At 40.5% G+C, this 23,199-nt stretch overlaps 1 protein-coding gene across 1 annotated transcript in view; it reads left to right on the plus strand.

Annotated features, from left to right (window-relative positions):
- Positions 1 to 23,199, plus strand: part of LOC116063898 (speckle type BTB/POZ protein) — a 95,912-nt gene that overhangs the window by 20,364 nt on the left and 52,349 nt on the right.

Below are 23,199 nucleotides of genomic sequence, written 5' to 3' on the forward strand. Positions count from 1 at the left end.
GAATAGAAAACACAAACCTTCAAAAAGACTGAAGGTGACAGAAGATCAGAAGGCTACCAGTAGAGGAATACCAAGTAGCAAGAGAACAGAGGATGCAGCAGACACTTGATCATATACATGGCAGCTGGGTAAGAAGTTTGTACTAGTATTCAGCCGTCATTTAAAAGTGAAAATTGCACACAGTTCTAATAAAAGACTAAAAAGTGAGAAAGGAGATCAGGATTTTGGAAGGGGAAATGAGGGTGGAGGCATAGAGGAAGTGGTAACATGAGAGGCCAAAACATGAACAATATAACATATCCTTAAGGGGAAATTATGTGGCCCTTTGTGTTTCATGCCTCCCCCGAAAACTTTTCCATGTTAATTAGGTAATGTAAAACTAGCAAGAACAGCAACATAGCAAGAAAGCAGCAGCAAAAGCTAGATGAAAAGAGTATAGCACTCTCTATTCAGTTAGAGGCCAAACAACATACATTTTGTGTGTGTGCTGAGAGGAGAAAATAGTAAAATAGTGCATTATTGATGTGACATACTGTCCTGCTGGCGTGTACAGGTTCCTGCAGTTTCATTGTTTCATCAAACATTTAACAAAGGTAATTTTCTTTTTGGATTAAAGATAAATTAAGAGAAATTTTAAGACTATTCTCCACGTTCCCACATGTTTGGAGTGTGATTTACCTTCATATTCAAAGTGAAACTAGCATTTCACTTGGCAGTGTCTTCGAACATCAGGGTTGCTGCACATATCCATGAAAATTAAATCTGTGTGTGGGGTTTTTTTTTGTTGAGAAATGCTGGATATTTTAATCACCTCCTTTTTATATTATAATGCATACAGAGCATCATGCAGAATCAACATGAATATGGTTTAGCAGATGTACGTGAAGCAGTGCCTGCGATATTGGATTTCCTGGTTACTTAATTTGTGTTCTCTCGGGAAACTCAAAATAATTTAAGTATTGAAAATGATGAAACTATTATGTGTGTTTTATTTTTGTGCAATACTAGATGTGTGTGTATGCCTTCATACGCAAGTGAAAGACAGTCCTTGCTGACCCTGCAGTTACAGCCAATTTGCTGTGATCACAGTAACACGTGTCTCCATATGGATATTAAGTAATTAGCTAAAAGGAAATGGAGAAAGGTTGGAGTTGGTGGGGCCCCCCCCCCCGTCAAGATGCATGTCTGGGGCCTGTTCCCCCCACTCCACCCCCCATAGACCCCTCCCTCACACTTGGCTGCTCCAGTTAATTGAAGCCACTTCAGATCAGTCAGAGGAGCTGGATCTGCACGCCTGAGCAGACCACGGTGCTCACCTGACCTGTCAGTCACTACTGCCAGCTGCCTGCCACGCACAACCACACATCGTCCACTTTCACATTTGAAAACTGAGGACGCAGTAGGGAGATGCTCAGCATAAACCCACCCAAACCCTCCTCACAATATCCGCCCCAGTTGTAGTCAAAACCAGGGTGCATTGGTCAGTTCTGAAGAAGTGTATGGACCCTTAAGCTTTTAGTTTCTTTCATTTAGGCAGGTGAGATCAGTGACAAATAATAACCGCACAGAGACATCTGGAAATGTGGACCTCAAATGAACTGCAAGGGAGTATGTTAGGAGTTAGACCTTCATGAAGTGACCCTGAAATGCAGTTTTATGGCTATAAGGAGACCGATGTTGTCATCTGATAGCCAGCAGTTACTCATGCTTGAAAAGCCGAGCAAAACAAAATGAACCAAGGGCAAACTTGCGCTCAAGATGCAGTAAATGCTTTTTCAATATGTTTCTAAATTCTGCAAAAGAGCAGATAAGAAGTGTTAAAGCTCAGTGCAAAAAGAGCCTAGACTGCAAGTCCACAAAACTAAGCTATAGTGGACACAGACTGCAACTGGATTTGTTTGGACAAATTTGCCTGCCGCATGGCTTTGGTATCTATATGGTTATCATAAAAGCAGGCAATGCATGAATGCAACAAAGCAACTACTTGTCCACTAATTTGGACCAAAACAAGCTTAGTAAGATTTGCAAAGACCACACAAGTGATACTGTGGAACAAACAAGCAATGCTGTAATTCTTGTACAATTTCACAGTTCTCCTGGAGCAGGCGAGTGGCTCAGTGCCTTGCTCACTGACACATCAGCAGGGTGGATGTTTGCTGACAGTTTGCATCTAAATGTCCTCCAGTTGTTGAGGGAGTGCCACCTAAAAAATCGGACATCCTGTGGGAATTCTGCAGTTTAATACTTTCCTCTTAAATACTGTGCTCTTGTGTTGGTTCTGCAATGCTGCCTTCCATAACACTGAACACTTGGGATGTGTGGAGTAGAACCATAGGGAATAGATCATTTTGAGACAACCCACTCGGGAGTGAACGTCTAAAATGCGTGGAGTGGAGCTTGTGTGTTCTTTTAAAAGCCAGGTTTCTTCTCATTTGGTGCGTTTTCAATTGTGAGCCTTTAGTTGTAGCTCAGTCAGCTGACATTTAATGCTCAGCCATCACGCACTCTGCTGCTGCTTTAGTATAGGTCTAGTTGTTGTTACTGGCATAAATATGAACAGACAGATGTGACAGCTGGCCAGCCATATGTGACAAGGCTTTTAGATCTTTACGCCTTAATTACTCTTTCCCTTAGGACCAATATTGACATTTTAGGTTTTAACATTCAGACCTTACAAACTGCCATTCTCCAGTTGGCATTATCTGCCTCTTGGCAGCCTTCAAGCAGGCCGAGAAAGGTGCTTGATAAGTGCTTACAGCTAAATTCCTGTCAGCTGTTGTGCGATGGGTGCTTTCAAATTCATCAGTGTATTGTAAAAATCATTGCCTGTTATTTACTGATAAGTAGAAGTTTTTGAGGGAGTTTTTCCTCATTTTCAGTGAGGATCTGAGGTTGAAAGTGTAATTTACATTTATTTTTATGGTGTGGGCATTGAGAAAACCCCTCGGAGACTCACTGTGATTTGGGGCTATACAAATAAAATTGACTTAATCAATAACTGGAAGTGGAAGTTGAATTATTTCAAACACTATCTATAGTTATCCAAGCTTGGCTGCAATTTTCACACAGCTCCATTCATCCTGCTGCAGTATGCCAGTGTGTGTTTTTTAATTTTATTTAGATGATGTCACACCGCAGGAGAGCATGTATGGTTTCTTTATGTATTACTGTACGTGGAATGTGCTGCTGCCATTTCTTTTTAAAATTTGACATTGGTGACATTTGGTATTTTTCACATTGTTGTGTAAGCGGTGCTCACAGGAATGGAGGCAACTCTGTTATTTTCCCGTCTCTATTCCCCTCGCTGTGTGTCTCACCTGGGTCGTCCCACACATTTTCATTTCTCTTGATATCCCAGGTTCTAATTTCAGTTGCTGCGGCAACCCTGCGGCTCCCTCCACTTATACCTCGTCTCTCTGAGCTCCTTGTTAAGCGTGGCAGAGCTGGTCAATGATTGTGTTTTATTCATATTTTTCCTCCGGTAGGGTTCCTTTCGATGGGACCGCACGTCTTGCTTTCTTTCTACTGTATCTTCATTTCATGTCTTTCTTGCTTACTTGTTTACTTATTTTTCTTCCTTTTCTTATGTTGTTGCAGTCTCTCTTTGTGTTGTTTTTCTCATGACACTGCAGACTACCACTGTTGGCTATCAGTCGTGCAGTAAATTGTGGTCACTCAAGGACACTATTGGACCGTCACTTCTTATCCAGTGCCATACTTGGAGGCAAATTAGTTTGCTCAGTGTGCCTGTCTGATTTTTTGCTTTTTTGGAGATGAAGTTTAAATAGAGTTCTCCAAACTGTTGGTTCATCAGTAAAAGTTCACACATTTGTAGCTTAAGGAAAGTATAATATTAAAGTTTTTTTTTTTTTACAAATAATATCCAATAATAAAGCTATAATCCATGTTTATTTGAGCCAGAATTATATTTTTCATTTAATAGCAGTGTTAGCATATGCTTATTCTCCTCCTATTAAACTTTAACTGTGATGCTCTGTGCAGCTAAAACACTGTGTTTGAGCCTGTGGCCCACTGATTATTATTTTAAATCTTTTTATTGAATTTTCCAACATACTTATTTACTTATCACAACATAGATCACAGTAATTAACACCTCAGTGATAAAACACTACGCTCTGCTGTATACACTAAGCTCTCCATACAAACAGATTAACATACATATAATACCACATAATGAAATAAGACAACACACATCACAGAAAATCAAGAAAAAAAAGGGGTGGGGGGGTTCGTTTGTTCGAAGTAAGAGAGGAAGGGCTTCCAGACTAAAGAATATTGCACAGAGCCCCAAGTTTTTCAAGCTTGAAATGTGCTATACACTTTATATCTATCTAAGTTTTAAGTGTCTGTGGTGACATTCCTGGAAAAATCACAAGCGGTGCCCAATTAGTGATGCGTTTTGCATCACCCAGCACTGGTTGGTCCACCAGAGAGGGTAGGCGAAGCTAACGCAACAGACTGGCTCTTCATCTCACAGACTCGCACTTCAACTCACAGCGTTGCGATGTCTGGGAAATGAGATCCAAAACCCACCTGCAATTACCGCTTAGCCCCAAAGGTGCTGCCAAAGATCTTCCAGATTGTAACTTTAAGTGAAAACAACTTATTTTAAAAAGGAAAATCTCCTCTTATTGGTCATATTCAATTAAAAGATATCATGACAGTTCTGTATTAAAAGTTATCAATTAAGTTAAGTAAAATTAAGTTAGTATTTGTCAAGTTTAAACAAATAGCCTTAAAGCTAAAAACAAGTGAAAATGTGTGCTTATGCACTTTTAACTAACAGATAAATCATCAACTAGGGCTGAATGATTTTTGAAAATAATCTAATTGCGATTTTTTTCCCAAATATTGCGATTTGATTATTTTTTTAAGCTTTGTCTTCTGTATTATTCAACAAACAATAAATAATTTTATATTATGAACAACACACAATTACACACTAGACAGTTAAAAAAGTAAAAATATAGTATATACACACACACACACACAACAGTGTATTTTTTTTTTACAGTGCACAGAGAGGAGCTGCGTCCAGCCCCTCCCCCTCGTGAAGTTGCGTGCTGCCGTGTGCACTTGCTCAGAGAGGCTATCGTTACGTTAGCTAGTTGCTGGTGTTCTTGCCATGGGATTAACTGTACTAATAAAACCGTTGAAACACCGCGGCCACGCTGCTGTGAAAGCTCCCCGAACGTCATTTATCAGAGTCTGGTTGTTACCCCTCTCAGTGGCAGCTCCTCCACTCCATATCTTTATAACGGAGCTAACCGCAGCTAACCGCAGCTAACCGCTAATCAGAGCTAGTTGCCAACCGAGCCTTCAGTTCTACGTGTCTGTATCCATTAACTGCACGTATGGACTCGAACCAGAATAAAACCCTTCATTTTATTAAAATGGCTGTAAAAGTTTTAAACTACAACTCAGAGTTGTTTGAATGACAGAAATCAGCTCAAGGTACAGTGTAGCGTTAGCGTGCTAAGTTGATGCTTTCTTGCTAAGTTGATGACCAAATCGCAGCCTTTGCGATCAGGAAATCGCGTTTTAACATATCGCGATATTATCACAAATGCAATTAATCGTTCAGCCCTATCATCAACGCATCAAATTCACACCTTACAACAGCTTTAATTTTCATATTGGTTACAATATTTTTTGGAAATCATTGCCTGATACCTTTTTATGGTAGCCTAAATTGAGTTTGATATCATACTTCAAAGACCACTACAATATAAGTCCCTTTCCGACCGGAGGGATTTTTGCAGTTCCTAGAACATAACGTTCCTAGAACCCTTTTTTTCTCGTGTTCCGACTGGACCAATTTGGAGATTATTAAGTTCCTCTGGCCGCAGTTCCTGTAACTCTTTCAGCTCCTACTTCAGGGCAGGGTCTTTTCCCTTTTCCGCATAGGAACCCTTAGTGACCTAGCAACGTCTGAAACACAAACAGTACATATTCTTCATGTATGCTAACTCATAAGACAAACATCACGCATTCAACCAGCTAATTGTTAATGCTAGTTAAACTTACCCGTCGTTTTGTTTGCCTGTTGCGCTCTGCTCTTCTATCTTCTTCCATCATATTAATTAATTATGAGGATCCCGGCAAGGCACAACAGGAACATTCCGATGGCATCCTCCATGCTGGTTTGTTGTTGTATGTGGCGCTAAAGTCAAGTAACGATGCTATAAAGACCGTTGCCGTGCTTGCGTCACTCCCTTACCCCTCCTACCAGTCCCTATGACCACTTGGCCAGTGCAAATGCAAATGGAAAAAACTGGTTTTGGGCGAAAGTAGTTAGTAGAACTGTTTAGAAGTGGGCTATTCCTATAACTACGTTCCTGTAACTAATTTGTCGGAAAGAGGCTGTAGATGTACCACAGGACTGGACTGTTTCTTGCTTGTTTATTGCTCAGCTGGAATTTTTTCACACTTTTTTTTCTTTCCTTCCTTATCTCTTATTGGTTATCCTTTCCTCCCTCACGGTCTGTTTTTCTTCCTTCCACGTGTATCTCTTAATAACATCTCTGAAACATTTTTACTGTATATATCGTAATGCCAACAAATGACCACACCAGCATGTCTAAAACTGCGGCTCTTCACATTATTTAAATTGTAATACAGTGCAGCTCTCTGGGAGTAAATATCAACAACAGGAAATTATTCTAAAATGCAAAGCTTTATGGGTATAATCAAATGGATGATGGCGTCTTACAGTCAACTCTACATAGAAACATTGCATTTGGAAATTCTTTAAATTACTCTGAAGAAAATGCCTCCTTTTGGTTACTTCAGTAACTTCTTCAAGACAAGTACATCTTGCTTATCCAAAGTTACAGGGACTGGACTGTGATTTGTTTGGACATCTGTCTTACTTGTTTGCCTTGGTTTCTCAGTTTCTGTCTGTCAAAACGTTCCTGCTTCTTTGTTTTTTGGACAAAACCTGTCTGTTTAGATATACCAGAGTAAGGAAAAGGCAGGTTCCTTCAGCTTTTAATTTTTGCTTGATCCATTTTTTTCCTACTTTTCCTCTATTACACTCTCCTATTATCGTTATGTATTTAGATATTTAACATGGTCTAAGATAAATGCTGTCTTGCTCCCCACTGTTGTGTTTTTTCACTTCACACGCTCTTTCTATGTTTATCTGCCTGTCCCTCCGTCCATCACTGTCCGTTGTTGCCATCATCTTGACATCTGCTGGAGCAGAGAAAGTCTCCCTGGTGCTTTTGACTGGCCGTTCAGAGATTGGAATGTGCCTGCCTGACTCAAACGACTTCATTAGAGAGTGATAATCTCAGAGGTGGTGGCCACCAAAGGCAGCCTGATGCGAGGGCCATTTAGACAAAAGATGAAACGTGTTGAATAGTTAACATGGTCATTTCAAATTGCAGAATAGGCAGAGAAGATGAGGTTTAGTGCTGGAAGTTTGGTATGGTGGCAGGAGTGCTCCTAGAGAAAGAGTAGGAGATAAATTAGGAAGGCTTGGATTCCGAGCATAACTGTTGGTCACAGTCCCAGATTCACTGCAGAGATCTGAAATGCCACTGTGTGTGTGTTTGTTTGTGATAGTCTAGCAGCTTTATCTGTGTGGCATTTCCTGCTTTTAGAACCGACCACGGCACCAGGCACCATCTAATGACCCTCCAAAAGGCTCAGCGCTGCAAAGAATATTGTGGGTAACACATGTAACCTTCACATAGATTAGGAAAGCTTGGATTTGGAAGATGACATACAGGGTTTTGTCACCTTTACTAACACCAGCAGGTATTTTGAAGGTGTTATCTTAATAATGTTGTGGGAGTTCGGATTTGATTCCTTCATGCTGGCTTTTTCTGTAAGCCCCTGTGTGCAGGTAATGAACTGATCTCAAATCCGACTGCTCACTGATTAATACGGACGATAAGACACATTCACAGTTGCCTGGCATCAGTTTGTGGCTGCCGTCTTTTCCACTTCAGTACTGCAAGGATAGAGGTTGGCATTTAGGTGCCAGCATCTAAACAGAGACGTCTGACTGCAAGCACTCAACGCCCACCACTATCTCAACCAGGGTTCTTCAAGGAGTGAATATTGAAAATGTCACCTGAAAATTATATGTAAATATTGAAACATTTAGCATTTTTAATGTCATGTGTCTCCTAAAGAGAAAGTCACATTCATAGCAGTGTCATTGAAACCATATTAACATACTGTATGCCACGCAAATGGGATATACTTCTACTTTATAAACATGCATAATTAGCAACGATGTGAGAAACACTGTGAGCAACAAGTACAGGCTCATGCTCATTCATCTGAATTATTTGTGGAATTCAATCGGTATTGCTTGAGACAGGTTTTGCTGATGATTGATTGTATTTTAAAAGTTTCCTCTTTTTTACTTTTAATGGTTCATCTGAGCAGCAATATTTTTCTCTGCTTAGTATTACTGGCATTTCCCTTTTTATTATCAAGGCTGTGGTCTGACACTTTTCAGAGTGAGACGGCTCATTTTTAGCCCTCACTGTATAATGTATGTGCTCTTTAATGTATAGATAACAATGTATAAAAGGTGAGGAGATCACTTTTGGTTTTAAAAGACGATCCATCTTTTATGAATTTAATAGAGAGTATTTAAAATTCTCCCTGAATATAAATGAATGTGTGTGCAAGTGTATGTGTGTGTAAATGTGGTAATTAGGAGGCAGAGTGACGTCGGGGCACACAAAGGAGTAACCCTTGTCGTACCAAGTGCAACCGATGGATAGAACTGAACTTATTAGCGCAGCTACCTTTCCACTCCCTTCCTTTCACTGAAAAGAGCAACAGCAATGCAATAAGACAGAGAGCACCGTGTGTACCTGTCTCCCTGTCTCTAAATCTCCTCAACAGTCTGTGAGACTCCGCCCCGGGTTCCATACAGTGTAAGTGAATATATGTGAATTCTGTGTCTCCACTGAATGAGAAAAAGCATGAAAACCCTTCTGATAAAATGTCTTTCTTGGTTGACAAACTGTGTTATGAAAATAATAAATAATGCAATAGATGCCTTTAACAATTGAATATAAAATTGTTGTAATGTGAATCACATTATTACTCGGTGTTTGTCTTAGTCAGTAGACAGCAAAGGAGAATAACATCCTGCCTTGTATTTCTGGGTTTCTGAAGACTACAAAACTTTGTTGTTGAGCTGTAATCTGAGTCTCAAGTAGGACGCCAATTTATTCACCTCCATAGAGCTGATGGAAACACCTAATTGCATGTTACATATTGTAGCATTTTAAACATCAGTTTAGAATTTGTTTGATTTTTGAGTTGTTGTCATTTTTCTTTTTACTTCTAATGGACACCACATTCACTTAATAATAATAATAATAATAATAATAATAATAATAACAATATAGATAATAATGATAACTTATGATGTGACAGCGCTATGTTCAAGTTCAAGATGGTTAGTTTGGTTAGGTTGAGGCACAAAAAGGGAATGGTCATAGTTAACCTAGTTAAGGTTTGGGAAACATCATAGTCTGGGTTCAAGTTACTACCTTGTTAAAGCTTTAATGTGTAACTTTTTTTTTTTTTTTTTTTAAATCCTAAAGGAAACACTGGCCTCGGGAAGGAACTTGTTTTGTGTATGTTCAAAAGTTGTTTTAGTTGTGCAACAGAAAACTCAGATTGGACAGATAGTCTAGCTAGCTGTCTGGATTCACCCTGCAGAGGTCTGAGGAGCAGTTAACCATAATTCTCATAAATCCACCGGAGTTTAAAATTCCAATACAAAGAAGGCGAAAAGGTAACAGACATCTGGCTGTAAAGAGTGACATCTGGCGGAATTTCCGGCGGCAACGGATCAATCCCGGAAGTGAAACGTTGTGGATATAGAATGGGGAACGATCAATCGTGGTTAAAAGAAACCAAACTTGGTTAAAAACCAGCCACCATAGTCATAATTCCCACAGCTGCTAGAGGGCACTTCAACGTTAACATGATGTTGTTTTGATGCATTTGCTGAAACAAGTGATTCTGTCATTTTTCTTGGGAGGACCGTCTCAACAAAGGATGACCCAGGACCACCGCTTTCGATGACCCTGTGCAGCGGCTCCCTGCTTCAGAGGTTACTGCTGAATGGTCTCAGATGTGAGCGAGAGATTAGATGTGACATCTGGTAAGAAGCAGGAATATTGTCCCCTGGGGTGAAGAGGGGCTGTTGTGTGGAAAAATGCCAGTTTTGGCCCAAAACAGTTAACTTAAATGAAGATCCACACCAGGTGTGCCCACACCACTCTTTTTCTCTTGCACACACTCTATATAAGATGACATCTCACAAATTCAGTGACTTGTACTGCTGCCGGCAAAGTTCATCATTAAAATTGTTGGAAAGAAGGGAGGAAATGGTGAGGAGAAAATGGAGGAAAAAAAGTGAGTAAAACCCCACTGGTTTCTGAAATTGCTCCCTTATTTACTCATCCACTATTCTCTATATATTAAACATTTTAAACACTCAATACTTTACTCTGTTATGAGATTTTTGACACTAATCATGGATCGTTATTTTGTCACCATTGTCATCTTAGGAGCAGCAGCGAACCATTGGAATCCACTGAGGGATTTTTTTTTTTATGGCTTTATAGTACTTAAAGCAGCCATATTATGCTCATTTTCAGGTTCATAATTGTATTTTAAGCTTGTACCAGAATAGGTTTACATGGTTTAATTTTCAAAAAACACCATATTTTTGTTGTACTGCAGTGCTCTCTCTCACTGCTGCAGATCCTCTTTTCAGCTGGTCTCTGTTTTAGCTACAGAGTGAGACCTCTTTTCTTCTTCTTCTGTACTATCTTTGATTGCACTGCACATGCCCAGTAGCTCAGATGTAGATCATGTCAGCTAGCTAGCTCCATAGACGGTAAAAGAAAGGCTGTTTCTACAACTTCGGTCAGTTACAAGGCAGGATTAGCTGGGAGACTTCTAAATGAGGGCGCACATGTAAGTAGTTGTTTTGTAGATTATGGTGAACTTGTGTGTGTTGTAGCAGTGCTTTGCTATTGAGAACGAGGTAGCATGCTAGCGTTAGCATGCTAGCGTTAGCATTAGCGTTAGCATGCTAACGCTACGAGCTAATGGTTGCGGTTAGCCTGCTCGTTTCGGCTTGTGACGTCACAAGCCGTGCCGATTTTGAACAGCTCACCCAGAGACTGAAGGCAGGACACATTCAGAAACCGTATCTCACTCTAAACAGCATGGATGGATTTTTTTCAAAGTCTGTATGTGTGTGGAAGCACCAGAGACACAACATAACACCCCAAATCCCAGAAAAAGTGATTTTTTCATAATATGGGCACTTTAAATGTTAGACATAGAATTCAGACTCTTAAATGAAATGGCTGAATGTAAGTTTAGTACACTGGATAGCAAATAGGGAGTGATTCTGGACAAAGCACTGGAGTGAAGGGGGGAGGGTGAAGGGAAGATGAAATTGTCCCTCACTGAAATGAACCTTTATATGGATCTGGGGAGAGAATGAAATCAGTTTTACCTAAGGCGACATTCCTGTGCCAGAACAAGCTGACATGATTTCAAACCATAATTAAAATGGAAACAACATGAGAAGGAGGTTGGTTGACCAAAGTCTGACATGGTCCCAACCTTTATATTTGGAATTCTTATGGGGGGGTCCGAAAACCAGTCAGTATCTGGTGTTATGGTTAGGGGTAGGGTTAGGGTTAATAATGTGAAAACTTTCAAAAGATCATTTGGATGGGGAGGAGAGTTGGTGCCATTTTACCATTGCCATTCACATGATGGGTATCAAATAGAGTAGAAAAATCAAGTGAAGTACTCTATTGGTATCCCTTTAAGGGTACTGACATCGTCATTTTTTAAACGATACCCAGCCCTAGTATACATACTCTATTTTTGTGTTTATACATTTTTTGGGATGTACGAAAACACTTTTTACTTGACACATTGTGCTCAGTATTTCAGAGATAACTGAAATGACATAAACATGTTTTATGTTGCATACAGTATCGTCATTAGTAAGCCACTGTCAGTTTAATTTTTTTTCTATTCTTGGATCAAATATCTCATTTTGCATCATGCGTTGGTGTATAAAAGCTGAGACCTGTTGGCCTATAAAGGCATTGACTGAGTGCATACATGATGTCCAACACACTCTGTGATAAGAGAAGGATCAGAGGAGATTAGACAAGCGGAGGGGATAAAGATAGAGCTAAAGACAGGCTTTGTTTTTGGCCCCCTTATGAGCCACGGCTCCTGCTAATTACCAAGCTCTCTGGTCCTTGCTGAATGTGTTTGAAATCCACTGGATGCAGATAATTGAGCTGGAAATGTGTTACATGACAAAGTCACGCTGAAGGACAGTCACTAAAAAAGTCCTCCTCTCCACTTCCCCCCTGTTTTCTCTGTCAGGCACGCATGAAATAAAACGCCCGCAAATGATTCATTCCACAGCATTTATCTTTGTTGTTTGTTGAGATTGAAGCTTAGGGGATCTTTGAGCCACCTATTGTGATAAGCTATAGTCAAAACAGAGACGAGCCAATGGTGGATGTGTCAGGCAGGCCTGTGTTTTCTTTTTGTCGAAATAATTGCTTTTAGCCTTCAGTTTAGGGATGTGAGCTTTTAAAGATCCTTCACACATCATCCTAACAAAGTAGAAACATGTTTTATAGCCACAGGCTGGGATGAGTCTTTCCATGCATCTCAAGTTTTCTCTCAGTTAAGCAGTCACTTGTACTGTGTAGCCTAAATCTCAAATTGATTTCAGCGCTTCATATGAATATTGATTTACTGGCTTGGATACATTGATCCCAGGCAGAGATGGGCCTCCCCTGAGAATGTTGGCGTAAAGTGAAAACAAGGTGAAGAGAGACTCCTTGTCGTTCTATTTGCATTTTAATTATAAATTGCATCATTGCACTGAGTGCATTAACAAAACAACTCCCTCTCCCCTCCATTCACTCCAAGCTCGGCTTACTTCAACAGAATGAAACTTCATGCGGAGAAGCCTCTGCAGGGCAGAAAACAAACCAGCCGGATAATACGTAAGAGCACATCCAGTAGTCGTGTGTATGAAGGTGAAAGAAGCTTTATCTCAGTGGGTGCTTGCAAATGTTGCACAGATATTGTTCTCCAGCCGCTTTGTTCAGAGAAAAGGAAGACATATATATTGTCAAAAAGGATTTTTATTTTGATGGTTAGACAGACTTTACTGTGTTTCAGTGGGTGCCTGTGTTGTAGAACAATACAGTGAGTGAGAGTGAGCTGTGGACTTGCTGCAGCCAGTATCATTTTGTCATTTAGAAAGCACTTTTCTGTTGTTATCTTGGCTACATGGGCCCACTGTGGTTTGATGTCTGCCTCAGAGCATATCATTTCTATTTTTTCAAGTCTCAAATTTTCACAGTTGATTTGGCTCTGTCTGCTGTGTGTGTGTTTCTGTCTGTGCTTGTGTAGAAGTGTTGGTATGTTTTCTCATACGTAAGAGGGCTAATTGATCACTTTGGAGTAGCGTGTAAGGACAAATTGCAAGAGCACAGAGCGCAGACTGAAAGGCTTTACATGTGGGAATTAAAGCTCCAGTCTGGATTTTTTGTTTCCGCAGGAAGGCATTATGTTTTTGTTCACACATGTACACACATGGTCTTATCTAAGGGTTGTGTGTGTAAACCGCATGCAAGACTGTTAACACTGCCAAGTGAGTACAGCAGCTGTGCAGGGTTTTTAAAGGATTGTGTCCATCAAATGAGCCCTTTATCTTTCTTGCAGGTCGGTCTTATTAAATATGTAATATTGGATGTTTCAAGCTTCAAGTGGGCAAAATATTAAGACAAGAGTATGCAGATAGATTGATTTGAATGTGTGATGTGATGAGAATGAAAGGCATTGCAGTAAAGGTGTTGTGTATGTAATACAGCAGATCATGTACTTATTATCAGACATTCATTCACAGATTGCAGCTTTGTGGCAAATATGGGGAATGTACAGAGACCAACATTTTGACTGTAGTTAAAGTAAATGACTTGTTTAAATGTGTAGGTAAGTGTTGTTTTGGAGCTGCTCTTTTGTTTGTGTTTACATTTAGACTTTTTTTGGACCTTTATAGAGAAATTGAGTCACACAGCAGCTGGTCAGCTCTGCAAATGAGCGAAACAGAGGTTTGTGGAAGATCAGAAAGGATGGAGAGATAGGGAGAGAGAAGAAAGGATGATGGCAAGGGCCAAATGCTGACAAAAAACTCTCTTCTTTGTCTTTTTCAACTCTTGAATTGCATAAGGCTGTCACCAAGGTTTTACCATTGCACTACTTCCTATGTGGCATGTTTGAATAATCAAAAAAGTTATAGAGTAATAATATCGTTATGATTTAACTTAACTTAATCAAAGATATGATGGTTTTTGGCATGACTATACTTGTGCCACTTTATAGTCTTTATGTATTTTGATAACTGCTGTTAGTCTTCTGTCAAACTACTAGCAACACTGTGAAGTGATCTCTTAGAAATGTAGTCCAAAACATCAATGCAATGACTGCTTATATCTTAAAGGGGTGATAGAATGCAAAACCGATTTTATTTATTTATTTTATTTGAAAGAAAAAGGGGACAATACATATTAATGAACATTTTCACAAATGTAAATATGCCAGATTATAGCCTTAGGCTAATTTCCATCTGCAGACCCCCTGGCAGGTGGGTGTTACACACAAATTAATGAATACATACAAAGACACTATATGCAGAGACAAACATAGGCTACACCACTGACCTGAGGTCAGCTTAGTCTTCTGAATCTAGGTCACGCAAATCTCAGAAATGTTATACATTGTTCGTCTGCTATTTAATTACTAAATTCACTTCTGAGACTTTTTTATACGAGAAATCAACTATGTAGAGGTCAAATATGTGCCTTTTTTACGAAAAATGATGGCTAATTGCAAGTTTTGTCCGACTGTATGTTGGAGCTCAGCAGGAGCTCAGCAGGAGCTCAGCAGGAGCTCAGCAGGCTAACGTGACAGCGGCCGGTGCTGCCTCGCCGCCCGGCTTGTCCTCCTTCACAGACCCCGGCCCGCTGTGAGCTAGATGGAGCTCCGTCACGGCCGGGAGCCTGCGGCGCTCCATACCCGCGCAAAGTCACCGTTTCTGGGTTACTGGACTACCAAATGCCGGGGGCCTGACGGAGCTCCAGGGCCTGCAGCTAGCCGCAGTCTTTATCCATAAGGGACACCAGCAGCTAACGAAACCCCTCACATTCACAAAAATGCATTAAATTGAAATTGGACACAAGTGTTAGCTTTGTAAGACCTTAGGGGAGCTGTAATATAAGTTGCGTGACGAAATTCAAACTGTAAATATACTATAGTTATGCCGGCAGTCGGCAGCCGGCCAGCTCCGCGGAGCCCCGAGCCCCGGTAGTCCAGTAACCCAGAAACGTGACTTTGCCCTGGGTATTGGGTGCAGCGGGCTGCCACTGTCTCATCAGACTGTGTGGAGCTCCTGAAGTCCGACATGTCTTACCAAATTTGCAATTAGCCATCAATTTTCGTAAAACGGCCCATATTTCAGCTTTATATACTTGATTTTTTGCATAAAAAAATCTCCTAAGTGAATTTAGTAACAAAACATTGCAGTGTCTGAAATATGAGACCTGCTGTCTCGTCTCCAATGTATGTGTATGTGGTTCGCTCAACCGGTCAGCGTGCAGCTCATCTAAATATTCATGAGCATACCATATTTGGAAGAAAAGCTCTTGTTCCAAATGGAGCCAAAACACAGGGATGCATAAGGGCCCATAGAATAGCAATCAGGCAATTTTCAGCCCAATCAATGTTAGATACCCTATTAGGAGACCTTAAGGAACAGTGTGAAATACCCAATATAATCATTCTATCACCCCTTTTAAGGTGACACCAGGATTCAGTTAATTAATATTACCAACCATAGTAGTGATAGGTAGACTTAATGATGTGAAATGCAGCTAAGATATTAACATTACGGTAATCATTTGGGATAAGCTGTCTCACTTTCTTGATGTGAGACTTCTTATGGTAATTTCTGTTATCTTACCTACACAAATTAATACTTTTCTCAATTTCATATCTTTGAAAGTAGGAAATGTGATCAAAACGTGGGACTGAAGCAATAAGAAAAAAGTGTGGTGCTGGCATGGTTGCCCGGTTTTAAAGCAAAACTTAGTTTAAGAGAGGCAGAGAAAATGGGGGAGTTTAGGTTTAAAAAGGGGAGAAATAAGGAGGCGGAAGAAAGAGATCGAGCAAGGAGACCATCAGTGATATGGAGAGGGATGGTGATGTTCTTTCACCGGGGTTTGCTCCACGGTGGGAGGGCCTCTGTCTCTGCTAGCGCCTCTTAATCCATCACACCTCCTGTGGCCCTGGATCCGACACACTCCAGTGTCTCCCCAGTTCGCACTCAGCCCTGTCATGCATGTGTGCTCACTGTTCCCGGCATTCTCTTATCCCTGTTTTCACCCTCTCTGACTGAGGCTATGTTTAGACGGAAACAATCTGAAGAGAAAATGTTTAGACGAGAGTTTTGGGGGGGAAATCTGCGTGCATATGGTGACGTAAAAGTGTGTGAAATTCGAAGTAGTATACACGCCAGGCGGCTAGGTGGCACTGCCACACAACACCACCAATTCCACGCGCCTGCGTAGAACCTTCCTTCTGCTTCTCTCCTTAGTAGCGCAAAACCAAAACATGTTGAAGCGAACAACAAAAGCTGACAATTTTGTCTGGACAGACGAGGAGGTGGAGTTGCACGTTTGTCTGATGATGACCGACACAGTCAACCCTGATAAGCCACAGCACAGCACCCACGGGAGCACTACCAGTATCCTGAGCCTCGCAGCCCTTCAGCCACTGCTTGAGAGCGAGAGGCAGCGGGCAGAGGAGGTTGAAGCAGACCCTCCTCTGCCTGCTGGCCGCTGCCACTCGCTCTCTCTCTTTCTCTTCATCCGCAACATTGTAGCCTACTCTGGCAGCTGGCTCAAATGAATAGCCTACATATGGTCATCGAACTATAACAACCTTATCCACATTGTCGAAATCATTTAAATATTGAGCCATTACATTGAAAATCTTTTAGATAACAGAAGCCTATAATTTCTGTATCCTACTCCGTAACAACAGACTACCTGAACGCCTTTTTCTCGTCTCTCTCTACACCGCTGTCTTCAGACTTTTGCGTTTTTACACTTTAGACGGAAACGCGACGGTGGAGGTTTAAGATTTCCACTCTGGAGGGTGGTTTCACTTTTTACACTTTTAAGCCCCAAAAACGCCGTCGCCGTATAAACGAAAGGTACATCTGATTTGAATATTTTGTCGTTTTCACCCGCGAGGGTCATCATGTAAACAGGGCCTATCAGCAGTGCCTCGGGCAAGATGGACAGACATTCTACAGCAGACATGTTTTCATATATGCTCTACATCCAGCCTTGTTCACACATGTGTGTCTTTCACTCACAACTGAGAGGAATTTCTCCTTCCCTCTGCCTGTTTTTGCTTGCCAGTCTCACCTGCGGCAGCTTCTCATACAGTTAAGGTTTTCCTCTGCACTGCTTTCCTCTCTCATGTCTGATGCCGAAACTCCTGATTTCTGAATCTCTCATAACAGAGAGTTGGAATCACTTCTGTCATATGATCCCTGTCTGTCTGTCTGTCTGTGTGTGTGTGTGTGTGTGTGTGTGTGTGTGTGCTTATCTGACAGGAAGTGCGCCTCCAGCCAGCTGTGTATGAGTTTTAGAAATGGGAGTCAGCTACTTCACTTGATCAATCTTGCTGATCCCCCGGATGCATCTGCACATGTTCCTTGTAAGCTTTCATTGCAGCTCCCGTCCACTTTTAATGCCATCGGACCTCATATTGAACAGGCTGCATTAACCATCTGTCAGATTTCTCACCAGCACTGGAGGGAAGAGGACAGTGATGGTGGGGGGTTTGTTATCAGAGCACAGGGTTGACTCTTTAAGCTGTGGAAAGGTGAGCTAGCATGTGGGCGCTTGTTTTACGTTCAGAAATGCGTCACACATACGCTCAAAGTTGCAACACTCAGTCACTAAGCCTCAGCTTTTTGGCATGATTTCAGTCTTTGTAGCCTGTCCCTCTAAACTCTGCAGCCCGTCTCTGTACCTCACTGTTTCGCTCGCTGCCTATTGTCGCACAAGGTGACCCTCTAAACACTCCAGGATCCCTGATGTGATCCCTTCCTTTTCTGCAGCAGCCAAATCACACAGCTCCACCCCCTGTCCTGGTGGTGGTGTCTCTGCACCATGCCACCCATTTACCTTATCTTCCAGTAGGAAGCAGTTCCCTGAGGAAGAGGCTAGTTGGAAGTTCTCTGTAATTGATGTTTCCCTTTCATTTAGCAAGTTAGGTTGTGTGTGTGTGTGTGTGTGTGTGTGTGTGTGTCTGTGTCTGTAAGTGCTTGGGTGCTCGCATGTAGAGTGAAGTGTGTGTTTCTGTTTAGTCTTTTTTATAATACATTTATTTTCTCTTTTTGAGAGTCTCAGCAATAGCTGTAATGAATTCCAGAAGGCTTTCCATCTCTCTATTCTGTCACTCTTCACCTCCTATTTCACAGCAGGCCTGGTCGCCTAAAGTCCCTGCCATATGGCCATACTGAAGGATTTTTGAGATAAACTTAACTATTTCATACTAATCTATTGATGGAGCTGCATGTGAAATTATTTGTACTTTACTTGATTATTTCCATTTTCTGCTACTTTATACTTTTACTCCACTACAATTATCTGATAACTTAAGTTACTTTGCAGATGTAATAATACAAAACGCAATACATAAATAAATAAATAAATGATGATGTATAATTGTAGGTTAAGATAAAACTTAATGGATCCCTGGGGGGAAATTCCCAGGCTACCCAGCAGATGGAATACATAAAGTAGTTACCTTTACCAGCTGCAACATTTAAGTGTTGAACACATTAATGCATCAATAATTATGATATGGTTATATAATATATTGAATGAAATTAGCTATTTTCCATAATAGGTACTTTACCTTAGGTACTTTAAGTATATTTTGATGCCCATACTTATGTACTTACTAGTAAAGATTTAATGCAGGACTTTTACTTGTAACAGAGTATTTCTACTCTGTGGTTTTGCTACTATTACTACAAGATCTGAGTACTTCTTCCACCACTGCCAGCAATTATAGTGTCTGCATCTCAACATTGAAAAGCAACTGTAAAGTTATCTTATGTACCTTTTTCAATGAAACAAGCCTGCAGGACTCTTTACAGTGACTTTATTTTTAGGGATATTAAAGCTACAGGCTTGTTTTTTGGATGTTGCCATAATGTGATCATGACAGTGGAGATCAGACAGGTAACATAAGGATAGAGAGGGGTATGACATGCAACAAATGTCCCTGGCTGGAATTGAACTTTGGACATTGCGATAAGTTAGTGATGTTATGTGTCTTGACCACCGGGCTGCTGGACTTGTATTATATCACAATGAACTGGCTCTGTGTAGCCACACTCACCAGCGTTGTTCAGAAATATTGATCTGTAAAAAATATTATAGATGATGAAACAGATTAGTGTCTTAGCTTTTTGGCAAAGTAAATTTCCCCCTTGTTCAGTATATCATATTATGGAAGAAGTTGGTGTCAAACTTGTTCAATAGAAGACATGCTAACTGCGTGGCTCTGGGGGCAATGTCAATTTTGAGTGGAATATCTCTTGTTGACACATTCAGCCATTATTCCACTTAATATTCACCCATGTGCTTTTTTCACTTCAAAATGTCTATGTTGAAAATGTTATTATAAGATAATTTATAAGATAAAACAAATAATTTACAGATACATACTGAACATAATATGTGCTAACAAGCTTAATGTCAAATGCTAAACGTCAGCATGTTAATATCCAATAGTTAACGTGAAAGTTAATATACTGACTTTTAGCATGCAACTTTCAGTTTACACTGACATGAAATTGATCCCAGTCTGACAGTAGAGTGCTGAATCTGACAAAGTGAGTATGAATAGTCACTGTGAAGAATATAAACCCCTAGGATTTTCTAAATTACAGTAGATACACCTTAAATATGAACATTAAGAAAAGTGCTGGTAATTTTTGCATAAGTACTACTTATAGAATTAATAATAACACTTTGACAGCTGAACGTATTAAAATTAAATCAGTTAAATATGCATTGTCTTCACAGACAGACTTGCAGGTTGGAATGGCTGTGCAGACGACGTCACCAGCTATTCAGATTGTCACAAGGACAGATGGAAAAACAAATGAACAGAAATGTGTCCTCGAGTGTAAATATGCATTGTAAGCTGTTCCCATTATCAGATTTGCAGATGGAGGTAACATATGTGCAGAAATATATGCTATCACCATTTAAAATTTACAGATGGAGTTAATATTACGGCACATGCTTTATTACACCATGAGCTGAGTATCATGTGTTGACTAACATGAGCTTGTGATGTGGTGCGGCTGTAACAGTCTGGTCAGTATCTGAGTAGCCGGTGGCCTCCGGCTCTCATGCTGATGTGGGAGGCAGATATGGCATCACCTTGCTTAGCTCTTGTTTATACAGAGGAAGTTGAATCTATCTGCCTGTTGGTTTGTCAGACTCTCCTCCCTGGCGTGTTGAGGTGTGTGACAGAGAGATGGAGAGAGATGGAGGCTGGACTGGCAGAGGGAGAGCAGACTGTCTCTCTGTAATGAATATAAATGGGCTCCAGGTCTCACTCTCCTCATCTTGGCTCTCCTCTCTGAAAAACAGGCATGGGACGAGGATGTGGGATGGAGGCGGCCCATACTCCTTTTATCTCTCTCTCTACTTACTCACACACTTGCTGCATTGTACATAAAGAACACAAACACACACAATCTTACAAATTAGTTTATTTCTGGATTTTGTGGTGACTGCTCTGTGGGTTTTCAAAGTCCCAGTTCAGCCAAGAAAGCTGTTAGTGAAACTCTCAGCTCTATACAACTTGAGTGATGTCAAAGTAACTGTGTTTAAATCCCGTTTTTTATATTTTATTATGAAATATAATGTGTTACCATAAAATGACAGGAGAATGCTTTTTAAAGTAATAGTCCTTATATAATAACCCTTTACAACACCAAAGTCACAAACAAACTAACCGATCTAGCAGCCGTAGACCAGCAAGTCCCGTGTTTTGCAAGGTTTTCATCAAAGGAGTCTGGTGGCTTTGACGAGATCATAGTTAATAGCTTCAAGGGCTGTCTGACAGCAAGGTAAACCGGTGAAAAAATTCTAAATGTAGTGTACAACTGATATTGATCTTTTCAAGTGGTCCTTTTTTTATTCACCGGAAAATGAATCAGCAACAATTTTGATAATCGTTTAAGTCATTACTCATGCAACAACGGCAACTATTCCATGGTTCCAGCTTCTGAAGTGTGAGGATTTGCTGATTTTTTTTTTTCTGTTTTCATATCATTTTAAAATCTATAAATGTGTGCTTTTCCTGGCATTTTATAGACAAAGCATGTAAACAGCTAAGACATTATCTACAGATGATTCGTAACAAACAAAATCATGATATGCAGCATGACGTCATATATTAAATCACAATGTTGCATAAAGTTTTTATTTGTATAAAGGTAAATATGGTCATTATCTACTGACATGGCATGATTATGTGAAAAAAGCCATGCAGTATATACTGTCTTTGTGAAGCTTGTTATGTTCAGTTTGTCCTTTATACACTGTCTACTATACCACAGCGCAATGCAATGCGTCAGCAACCCTCTGAAATTGTACTGTTGAATCCCAGTGAGAATTGAACTTTATAGGCTTCACAATGTCCTATTCACTGCCGGACCTTTGTACTGTATGCATGTATGCAATATGATAAGCTGTCTGCTTTTTTAGTTTGCTGTATTTGCCAGAGAAGAGATTCAGATGTATCCTGTGTGGAATCTGAACTAGTTTGCACTCTTTCTGCATCGCTCTCTCTCAGCCAGCACCATTCCCCTCATCCTTATTTCCACTGCTTTTTATCCAACCTATGAGATGCTGATGGAGCCCACGTAGCATCAACAAACACCACCTTATCTGAAGCACAGCACCTCCATTACTGACTTACTTGACACGTTTTTGTAAAACACTGCCTAACATGTGACAATATTTATTTTCTCTATGCTGTGTGCTTTATCACTGTGTGCTTTATCATTATTAGTCATTCTTCCCATTCATGCTGTCATCATCTGATTCACATGACAAATGAACTCTCCGAAGATATTTCTTCTAAAGGAATGAAAGGTTTGTCGTGAAAAGGATGAAAAAACCCATCCTTAGCTTTACTCTGGTAAGTGTCATCTGGGTCTGTTTAGAAAGATGTGAGGCTGTTAGCAGTGCTGCCAGTGTTGTCATCTTTTCTTAAATTGATTCCCTGTGATAACTTGGCATTCATGTTGCTCTGTAAGGGACAGGATACAAGAAAAGCACTTGGTAAATTGTGCTTCAGATAGGCTGTGAAACAAAGCCCGGATGATGACACACAGAAGCACAAGTGTGAATGGAAATCTATGTATATGCCTTCACTCACTCATATAGACTATAATTAATTGCCAGGAAGTCTCAGGTAATTTAAATTGCAAATCAGTGCAGCCTTGTTCTCCCAACTTTTGTGATTAATATTTTATTGTTTCACTGAGTGAAAATGCCACCAGTGTTTTTCATCAGATACAAATAGCACAAAAGAAGAAAAGGGGGGCACCCGGATTGGGGAAGATCAGATGCAGGCGTTATCTCTAAACATTAATTAAGTCATGTATGGGTCTAGAGCTGCTGAGGTCGCCTCTCCTGTCTACAATCCACTCACCGAGGTCTGTCTAACTTTTCACCCATTTCTCTCATTTCTTGCTCTGTCTCTCTGCGCTCTGGGTCTGACACTCACTTTCTGCCAAGTTTTCTCAGGTCCTGAACTTCTCTTTCAATCAGCCACTAATTAAGTAGCGGAGTGGAAGGGTTTCTTTGGCAGGAGATAGGGGGGGACGTGCAGGTTGAGTGAGAAAAGCCAGATCCTGAGACCTTGTGTTGATTTAGGTATGAAATATGTGGAGAGGAACTTGGGAGGAGCAGAGCATGAAACCAGCGGAAATTAGAGATTAAGGCAGCAGAGAAATGA

Source organism: Sander lucioperca, chromosome 21 (genome assembly GCF_008315115.2).
Source record: "Sander lucioperca isolate FBNREF2018 chromosome 21, SLUC_FBN_1.2, whole genome shotgun sequence".
Classification (NCBI taxonomy): Eukaryota; Metazoa; Chordata; class Actinopteri; order Perciformes; family Percidae; genus Sander; species Sander lucioperca.